The sequence below is a fragment of the Delphinus delphis genome, chromosome 17 (assembly GCF_949987515.2).
Source record: "Delphinus delphis chromosome 17, mDelDel1.2, whole genome shotgun sequence".
NCBI classification, from domain to species: Eukaryota; Metazoa; Chordata; class Mammalia; order Artiodactyla; family Delphinidae; genus Delphinus; species Delphinus delphis.
The window spans coordinates 5,369,497-5,380,630 of NC_082699.1; the positions used below are offsets into that span (position 1 = coordinate 5,369,497).

At 41.5% G+C, this 11,134-nt stretch overlaps 1 non-coding gene across 1 annotated transcript; it reads left to right on the forward strand.

The window, feature by feature from the left end:
* Window positions 1-224: 224 nt before the first annotated feature.
* Window positions 225-331, forward strand: LOC132413423 (U6 spliceosomal RNA). The gene has a single exon (XR_009516721.1). It is a non-coding gene; the product is annotated as a U6 spliceosomal RNA (small nuclear RNA).
* The last annotated feature ends 10,803 nt before the right edge of the window (window positions 332-11,134 follow it).

An 11,134-nucleotide genomic window follows, 5' to 3' on the forward strand; every position in this document is an offset into this window, starting at 1 on the left:
TCCCCCAAGTGGGATCCTGGAAAATCGGGTGAAATCCTGCGGTTGACTTAACACCAAAGTTCCAATATCAGGTTCTTAGTTTTGTGAAAGTACCATGGCAGCACTAGATGTTGACAGAGGGAGAAAAACCAGGTGAGGGGGACACAGAAAGTCTGTACTATCTTTGCAACCTTTCTGCAAATCCAAAATTATTCCAAGATAAAGTTGTTTAAAAAAATTGTTTGGTGTTCACTTCAGCAGCACATATACTAACATTGGAACGATACGAAGAAGATTATCATGGCCCCTGCGCAAGGATGACTCATATATTCATGAAGCAGTCCATATTTTTAACCCCCGCCCAAAAAAAAGAAAAAAACTTTTGCTCCCTAGGAAAAGAGTAGGTAATTAGAGCTATAATTTTTGGTATATTCAGTAATCTAATTCAAAATTTGATTCCCCTTCCCCATACTTGACTCATTTTGCAACATGGCATTTTGATGTCTAGAGTTTTTGTTCTCTGTGTGCCTTTTAAAGTCAAAATGCTTGTTCAAGCAAATAGCTGTTGATAATCTTCAAGCAGCTAAGGTATGCCCAGGCATGAGACTGGAGGGCAAAGCTAAAGAGCTGATGCAACTTTTGATTTTAAAACATGTTCATGCATTCTAGTTATGAATAGCTCTCTCCCCAGGGCGACAGCACTGCTGATAAAGGCTAGTGGTCACAAGACAAGAGCAGAACCACTTCTGGCCAGAGGACTCCCGCCATCCTTCCAGAGACCCTCACAGGACAAAAGTAGGCTGGAATGACAGAAGGAAGGAGGGATGGCAAACTGGGGTGCTCCAGCAAGGATCTCAGTCCCATCCTGATATGCCTCCCAGCTCACCTTCGCCAATGTCTTTACTCTAATTCCCTGGAGATCCGCGTCCACCATGCAGATGGCCCAGCCTCTTCCCTTGAGAGCCGCTACTGATGTCCTAGAGGTAGAGAGAGCCAGGGGTTCAGCTTCTGCTCCCAGGGAGGCTACTGGACAAGATGTGATTCTGCGGCTGGAATTAGAGGGACTTTTTCTCCAGAAACAACTGCAAATTTAGCTTCTTGGGCACCTTAACATAGCATTACACACTCTCACACATGAACAAAGTAATCTATGTGGGTTTAGGAAAATAAGCACCATTTGATTGTGCAATTTCTCTCTGCAAGTGCATCTCAAATTCTGAACCATCAATTTATGACAGGTGATTTGGAACATTTAGAAGTTGGGAATTGCTTGATCAAATGAAATTACGGGCCTGAAACACTGAAAGGTGAAAGATATAGGCCTTGATAGGAAAATTAAAAATAACTCAGTTTCATAGAGGGAGGATTTAAGACGAAAAGAGAAAGGAAAATTGAATCAAAATTGGGAGATCCTCGTGAGATTAGCTCTTTGTAATGGTAAATTCTGCAGCAATGCCAGGCAGTGGTTGAGTTTCATGACATTTCAAGGTAAAGAAGTTATTGCACAGAGCATGTATTTTTCATAATACAGGACCAAGACATGAAATAAATGGGCACTTTCTTATCATGGTGCCCTCTTTCAAAATGCAAACGTCTATCTTCATTTTCCCTCACGCTTTGCAAAAATGCATTTACATTTTTCATGAAAATTGAATAGGTATAAGATAAATATCTTCCTAGGGTGAAAGTAGAAGAATTTGAATTGCATTGAGTTTTTTCTATAGACAACTCCTGTAAGATAGAGAGTCACGTTCACAATCCAATTGCATTCATATATATTTGGGAGTGTTAACAATCTCTACTTCACTTTGCCACAAGAAAGCAACTCACAACTTGGGAAACTTTCTTCATCCACCAGGTAACGCCTTCTAAATACATATTGAGTTTTATGCTTCTGAAGTCTTCTTAATGTCATCGACTGATCATTACTCTCTGATAAGCTATAGGATAAAAATATATCAGTGTGTTACCCAGAGGGGAAATTAAAGGGCAACCTTGATTTCCTGCAAAGAAAATAGATAACAGCTATTATCTAGGGGCTAGGACATACGTCAGAAAGCCCCCCTTCTCACCACTTCTGTTTCAGAGCTGCTTTGGACTTGGGCAATGATTAAAAAATGGAGAGCCGGGAGGAAGCTGATCTTCTGATCTGTCATTTCCCCCGAGGTGCAACCACTGCCTTCTGTACTGGAAAATCATTGTGTTTGCTTTGCTGCCCACAGGCTATCAGAAGGTCTATAAAGCAGTTATCCCACCAGTGCACCATGGCTGGACCAACATACATAAGAGAGAAAACCTTGCATCTTCTTTTCGCATACGGGAAGAAACAAAATTCTCAAAAATCTTAAATAAATCTCAGATGCGCACTTTAATGTGAGTTTCTTATGGTATCATCTCCAATAGGATTAGGAAATCGGGTGAAAAAAGTCCCTCGTATGTGTCTCTGCCCAGAGTCTTCTGATCCACCAGGTAAGCTGTGGACCAATGGATTCTCCTGGTATAGGAGTTCCCTTAGCTACTGCTCAGCAAGGCTTTCAGATCGAGGGAGAAGGAATCAAGTCAGAAGCTCTTTGGATAGAAGAATCTAATCAGAATGTTCTGACATCATGATGCCTGCTGACAAGCATTTGGGGATTGAAATGCCTCAGAATCAGCTCACAATCAAGCTTTTTCAAAATTTTGTATAATCCAAGCTCTCCCCACAATCAACAGATATCCAGTTCCCTCTCCTATTTCTTACGAGACCACAAACAATCCGCTTCATACAATCGCAACACAGACTACTGACAGGAAAATACACGGAGAGGACATTTTTGACCTTTACACTGGTGTTTAGTCTGGGGATTGTTTCTTCCTCTGGGGACACTGGATATATGATCATATGCATATAATTATTATGTCATTTCTCAGCGTCAAGGATTCTGGGAATCCTCTGTCAAATTGTGTGTAAATAAAAGTCTTTCTACACACAAGGTCCAATCATTCACCAGATTTTCAAAGGGTCCTTTTATCAAAGATCAAGGATTATTATTATTATAAGGCACACCTCTAATAGTAATCTCTTTTGTGTTTATGTAATGTTTGGGACACACATGCACACACACACGTACATATCTTCGGAGGACACGTTAGCACACATATGCCTTAAGTTTAACTGTCAAAGAAAACTGCACAGGTTCAGTTCTCCAGTACTGGTTTCATTGCTGGTAATTCTCTTATTTTCCCCTCTGAAACTTTAGATTTCAAAGAGACACACACAGGGTAAAGCAGGCAAGAGCCCTCAGGTGTTTGCAATCAGCTAGCTCCCTGGGAAATCTGGGGCGCAGTGCCTGCACTGGGAAGTTGTGGGGATCAGAAGGTAATACCCCAGGCCGGGCTGAGACCGTCTGATCAGGAAGAGCAGGAGGCGGGGAGACGGACAGTTACTGACATGGGAGCGGTGACTTTGGTCACGAAATGCAGCTTGGTCTCCTTCTGTGGCCACTGGCAAGAGTCCCAGCTCTGCCTGTCCTGTTAAGGATGTTGCCTGTCTTTCGATAAATCCACGTGAACCCCAGCAGGCCCTCACTGGGTGTCTCGAGAGAGTACATTCTTTGTGGCTCAGAGAGCAAGCCTTCTTACACCACCTCTAAACTACGTGCGCGACAGTAGAAGTCATTGACGGGGCATCGTCAAGAAGACAAAACATAACTGATTAAAAAGTATTATTTTACAGGTATTACTGACTTGACACAAACACATTTTACCGGACCTTGCCTATTTTTCTTAGTCTACGATTCCTTGTCTTAGTTGCATTTATGGGAATGAGCATTTTCTGCAAAGAATTGAGGAGAAGCTTACTACATGTATATAAAATGGAATAACAGTAAAATTCACATGTAAACAAATTCAAAATCAGGCCACATAAGTACATAAAAATATCGAACTGATCTGTGATGATTTTATCAAACCTTCAAAACTAAACTTACATGAATTTGGATATTCACGATTGAAGCCAACTGTACATGGCATATACAGATATAATTAGTGCCACTTAAAAGAACACACTTCCAATGTATAGACTCCAGTGTAGCAATCATCCTTTTTCTAAAACATGCTTCAACCTCATTTTTCAGCTTGTTGCAAACTTCCTTAATTTACCTGTGCATTATTCATAAGTTACATTCAGGATCATTGATCCAAAGCCTACCCTAAAAGGACGTCGTCATAAGGAATTAATAATTTAAATGATTTTGAGTACATCACACATAATGTTGAGGTCAATTATTTTTGTGCAGAAGGGCACTGTAGTCAAAATATCTTTGAGGAAAAAAGGTCTTTGTCCAATACTAAACACGTAAGAGCTACTCTGATTATGTTTAATATTTTGGCGTAGTGTCAAATTCCTGTGGTATTAAACATTACAGTGGGAAAGTCTTTTGTCAAAGTGGTTTCTAAAACAACTAAAGCTGACACACAACAGACATGCACATATTGCTGTAACTTGCTGTGGAGAACGAGTCTCCTCCATTCAGGAAAGAAGAAAATGAGCTCTGTCCCAGCTCAACTCCCTGGGACAGACCCGTAAAAGGGCCAAGGGATACGACCACAGGACACTTGGTACTCAAAGGATGCTGCAAAATCAAGTGTGATGTAGGTAACTGTGGGCCCCAGGAGATGGAAATCTTGTGTGGCACCCCAGCAGCAGAAAATCCTGCTGGCAGCACCCAAGCATCACCTAGTAACCCATTGATTGAGCCATGCACCCATTCATTCAGCAGATGTCATTGGGAAGCCTACCATTTGCCAGACTTTCTGCCGGGTGCTGGGAAACACTGCCTGGGGGATAGAACCATACTGTCTTAGGAAGATTTCAGTCTAGTGGGAGAGAAAATGAGCCGTTATAACTTAGTGTGATGAGCACTATAATAAATAAATTGGTTCAGATTAAGGCTCGGAGACCAAGACACAAGTCTTCTCACAAGCCCTGCCGAGCACAGATCAGGGGAGGGACCGTGTGAGAAGCCACCATGTGGAGACCTAGTCGTACTCACACTCAGGTCTGATCGTCAGCGAGACCATTCATACCCAGACTATGGGCAGCAACATAGTAGCCCCGTGATCTTAACTCTTAACTCTGAGCCCAATGAAGTCATTTTCTAAAGATACAATAAGAATAGTGATAATCACTAGTTATGGAATGCCAACCACAACGATTGTTAATTATTAAGCCCTAGTTATATATCAGGAGTTAGGTTAGACACTATGCTAGGAATTTATCATGTATTATTTCTAAGACTTAGAACACCCTGTGAGATTACTATCATTGGCCCTATTTTCTAGATGGGAAAACATAAACGGGGTTTAATAACTTGTTCAAGCTTGCACATGGCAGATCCAGGATTCACCCTTGGGCTTACAAATCCTAAATTCGTATAAAATCCCCTCATTAGGCTGCACAGTATGTCAAATATTTCTGTCTCAAGCATGATGGCATCAGGACCTGGAGTTACAAAGGCAGCTGCAGGCAAGCATCTCTGACTAACAGTAATGTTAATGACAAAAACGATAATAATAGCAACGCTCATTTGATGGACTTGTACTAGGTACCAGTCATAGGTGATGGTAAACGTTCACATTACCAGCATCTATTCCCCTTTTCTTTCTGATAACAAAACCTCAGAACCCCTTACCTGTCTTCATTCTCTTTATTTCAGGAGGGGTACATATGCCCACTTGGATTCCTCTCCCAAACTCTGGCCATGAGCTCCTGACCTGGGCCACACAATGTGATGATTGTTCTTCAGGAGGGGTTGTCATGTGAGCAAGTTCAGGCCAGTTGAGAGTCATCCCTAGTACTTTTCCTGATGCTACCTACAAAAATACCCATGCTAGACAGAGAAATTATCCAACCTGGAATTGCATTTCTCCAACTTGAAAAATCAAAGGACTTTAAATGTGTACTGCCCGCAGATATTTTCTGAGAAAACTACTAACAGTTGTACCTCTGTGAGAAGAAAAAATAAACCAGAAAGGCAATGTGGAATAGAAGCAGAGCAATAAAACAGCATGTACAACTTTTTAAAAAAATTGAAAAGAAAGAAGGGAAAAGGGACAGGCCAGATTTGGAATCAGGAGGTTGGCTGTGTCTCTGAACCTTAGTTCTTTCATCTAGAAAATGACAGGATTAACATCACAACCTTTTTGACAAACAATTGTAGACAGTTTTCTGGTATTGACTTTTCATTCACTTAATGTGGCTGTTTAGATTTCGTATCCTGTTTCTCCTACTTTATTTGAATATTCTCTGCGTAAGATTCTTCTTGTTCCCCCAGCCTCGCTTAGCAAGAATTCATCACCATTTGATCGTGGCTTGATGGTGATGACAAAGATATTTGTACACACTCACAACCATGAACACGTGCCCACAGAAGTGTGGCTGTCCATCTCCTTGGCAGGGACATCCATCCTTCCAGGGTCTATCAATCATGATTGGTTAGGTTATGCTGGGGTAGCAACCAAATTTCATCAACTTAAAGCCAGCAATGTTTATTTCTCACTTGTGCTTTATGTCCAAGCACGGCCCTCCCTGTAGGACCTAAGTTGCTTCCTTAGCCACTACCTTGAAAGGTATTGGTCAGAATCAGAGGAGGAAGAGAGATATGCAATCCCACGTGCACTCACACGTCATTGGTCAGACAAGTCACATGAACACACCTAACTCCGGGGCAGGAAGGGAACCCTTCCATATGCCTCCAAGGAGAATTAGAAGTGTCTGGGGAAAGCTAATAACTACCACACAGGGCTGAGGTCATTTCTCTTGTCAAATTTTGAAGCACATTCCGAGATGATCTTGCTTAATTTTCTCTTGGACCTATGTTTTCTACAACAAAGTCTCTTATTTTCCACTTTCCACCTAGTCCACTCTGCCTAGAAACCTTTTGTTTTCATCCTAAAACAATACCAAAAGATGTCAACTCTCTTTGGCAGTCAGGAAACAGACCATCTCTACCGGATGTTGGGGCTGTCGCCAGTGAGAAAGATCCTTTTCATTGTTTCATGACTAACCTGTAAATTAGAAAACAAATGTAAATAATGTCTCAATGGAATAGTCTGCCATACTAGAGTCTCAATAACCTTTTAGACATTGCTATAAAAAATAAAATGTCATATGAAGGTTACCAGTTATCAATATCAGAACATATGAGCAAGCTTTAATTAAAAAATATTTCTCATCTTACCAGTGAGATGCAAAAATGAAATTTATATTTTAGACTTCCTTAACTCATCATGTTTTATTTCTAAGTGTTAGTTAAGATATGTATAAATATATATTGTTTATTTGTTTGTGGTTTGTTGCTTGTTAGAGATTGTCTATACTATGGATTTAGAGCCATATGAATCTGATTTTGAATCCTGGTTCTGGGCTTCCCTGGTGGCGCAGTGGTTGAGGGTCCACCTGCCGATGCAGGGGACACGGGTTCGTGCCCCGGTCCGGGAAGATCCCACATGCCGCGGAGTGACTGGGCCCGTGAGCTGTGGCTGCTGGGCCTGCGTGTCCGGAGCCTGTGCTCCACAGCGGGAGAGGCCACAACAGTGAGAGGCCCGTGTACCGCAAAAAAAAAAAAAAAAAAATCCTGGTTCTGCTCATTTATAACAAAGTTGCCTTTGTAAGTTACAAGGCCACACCGACCCTCATTTTCTTCACTTAAACAGCTGGGATAATTATACTCTCCTGGAGGGGTTGAGAGGATTAAATGAAGCAATGTTTGTGTCTAAAATGCCTGGCACAGTGTCTGGCTCAAGACGCGGTAAATACCAGGACTTCCTCTCAAACCTTCCATTTTGCTTAAGTAAGTCTGTGCTGCCCTGTTCAGATTTCATCCTGAAATAGGATAGCTAAAATGTGCCTTTCTTCTTTCAACTAATCATAGAGAATAATGAGTAATTAGGGAATGTAAGAGCAGAATAAATAAAATTCCTGAAGAGAGTTGGTTTGCAGAATGGCAGTAACTCAATCCAGAAATTAATTCTTGTAAATTCCCTATGATGATTATCTCTAGAATTCTTTAACTGCGTCTCCCCAGAAATCCACACAAATGGCAACCCACAGGAAGGCCCAGCTCACGAGTCAGGGACGGGTATCACCTACTCAGATTTCCCCGTCCTTTATGTATAAGAGGTGACCGAGCACCCAGAACTCACAGGAAGAAACACCTGGTGTTTATCTCTCCGTAGCCACCGACTTCTCCTACGCCTCGTTCTTTCCTCTTTCTCACACAGTGTTCATATTCATTCATTCTTCCTCTCTCTACTTCATCTCTTTCTCTATCCCTCTGTCTCTTCTGATTACCTCCTCCTTTTCCCTTGTCTCTTATTAGATATATTTCCCAAGTTTTCTCTCCTGCCATTTATCATTTGGTAACGTGTCGGTCACTTACGCCACTTCATCACCTAATTGCCACTCTTCCCTCAATATCCCATTCATTATCTACTGGGAATGGCAGGACTTGCCTTAACAGTGAAATCCCTACAATTCCAGAATCAGCGGCCACCCTTTGTTCTCTGTGTGACCCCCTATACAGCAGCCTTAGACGGTCATCTCTGCCAGCGCCCGCGAATAGGGAGAAATCTCTTTCTTGACGGTGCTCTTCATGGCATCGTCAGGGAGCTCCGATATTTGGAAAGATCTTCCTTCTATGTGCACTAAGTTTACGTCCCTGTTATTTCTTTTGACTGGTCTCAGTGTGTTATAGTAGAGGTCACGATAGTCTTCTAAATATGTGAAAATACCAGTTATATCTCAAGTCTCCTTCTGCTGTAGAAACACATTCTCAACTTTTTATGTCTCACTTTGATCCATGATTATGACCTGTAGGTATAGAAGGGATGCTCTTCCTGGGCCCTGGAACTTGGTCTAAACTTCATGCTCTGCTTCCCCAAGTCATGGGCAGAAAGGATGTTTTACGTGCATCTGTCTTCCAGGGAACGTAAAATGGTTTCCGAATAAGATAACCCAAGCCCACTTCTCTCCGTCTGGTTCCCCAAAGACGCAGCAGCATCCTATGAAACAACGAATATACGAATGAACAATGGCCAGGCCATATATAGAAATAGAACTCTAACCCCAAATCTTTAGCAAACAGTTTAGGAAACCAACCCAATAACAAGGCCAAGGAGTCAGCCTCCTAGCCACAATTCAGACTCGTAGGAAGTCAGACCACTAGATCTAGTAACAATCCGGGAAGCCAAACAATCACCCCTATAAAACTGGCCCCCAAATGGCCAAGACTTGATTAATAATTGATACCTTTCATAATTGTTGTTCCCACTTCCAACTTGGGACCCATAGGAAAAAGCCATATATGCACCTCGAACCAATCATATAGGACGCCTCACTTCTAGTTAGCTGCCTATAACTTCCAACTGGGGCGGACCTGAAGCCTTCCTTTCTTTCCACTCCTCTGCCTGCCTTTGAGTCTCTGTGAAGAAAGAGAGGTGGTGGTTGACTCCCTTGAGAAGGCAAGCTCTGAATAAATAAGCTTTGCTTGTTCTCGGTTGGTTGGTTTTTGTTTATTTCCACAGGTAAGAGTTTAATGGAATAAAGCACTGATTTTTTCCACGGGAGAAATATAGTTTTTACATGGGGAAACACAGCAGAGAGATAAAAATAATCTTCTAATTAACATTGATGAGCGTATGAGGGTTTATCTGGAAAGGACACAAGTTCTTTAGCTGCAAGTCTGATTTTCTCTGCTTTGAGATGAATCCCCACTTAAAGTCTTTGTATTCGGTTTCCGGCATCCTTGCCTATGCCTTGAATCCCCATCTAAACTTAGGCCACGGTGAAGAGACATTCCAGAGTAAAGCAAACAAGGGACAACATTCTTCTCTGCTTCATTTTATAAAATGATTCCCTCACCCCATTTTATCCCAAAATATTACTGCTATTATGTGCCAAGAAAAATCTACATGAGTTCAATTTCCAGCTAAATGAGAAAGGACATTGTGAACTAGTTATTTAATCAGCTCTCTCCACCTTTTGGAAGGTCAGTAAAAGCTCTTTTTCTTCCTGGTAATTTCTTCTGTATAAATTTATCTTCACCAATGATGACTTGACATTACAAGTGAAAGTCAACTTTATGTTCCTCATCTGGACTCCCAGCAAGTCGAGAAAAACAGGGCAGGGTAGGTGGGACAGGGGATTAAAGACGTGGAAGAGAAAACAATTTTTAATCATTTTCAGACAAAAACCTGGATACTGTGCATGTGGGAAATAGGAGGGAATGATGCGGGGAAGTTGAGGAGAGGCTTTTTCAAGGGATGCAGAGGTGGGCAAGGTGGAGGTGAAGATGCTTGCCTTCACTCTCTGGGAAATTTATAGGACACAGAGCATCAGTGTAGGTGGATTCTAGGGACTAATGTAAAACTGGACTAATGTAATAAGCTTCCCCAACATCCGTCTGAAAACCAATAAAATAAACAATAAAGTTGAACCTCATTTTTAACGGCATTTAAAAAACCATTGGCATTTATATCATCATTTTAAAGACACGACTTACAGAAAATGTATTGACATCAAGAATGTCATCAGCCGCTGAGTTGTTCTCTGCCTTTTGATGGTTGCCTCCCCCACTGAGCAAAGAGCATCTGTGAGCCGTGGCAGTGACAGAATTGATGCACCACAGATGAAGAGCGTGCGTTGTTTGTTGACAATAATGATCCAGCTTATTTTTCAGGTGCGTAGGCAGAAAGTGGGTAAGTGACTTACCAGTTTTCATAAAATAAGTCAGAGACAGAATAAGGAAGAGAGCTCAGATGTGATAGGGTCGGAGCTGGCTTCAAATTTCCTAGGCTACACCATCTATGTGACAGCAGATAACAGCATCAGTCAAAAGAGGAATATTAAATATTTTTAAATTTAAAAGGCAACTATCACAAATGGATCTTTGCAGCAGAAATGAATTAAAATTATGAAAATAGGATAGCTTTTAGCCTTCCACAGAATAAAACTGCAGCTGACAGCTGTGTGTTGATAGACTTTTCTATTTGATTTTTGGTGACTTAGTGGGATAAAGTCATGATTTCAGTCACAACAGTATACAGAAAAGATAATTCGAGAAGATGAATATTCAGATAATTGCAAGGCTGAAGTGTGGCATGATTAAATTCCCAT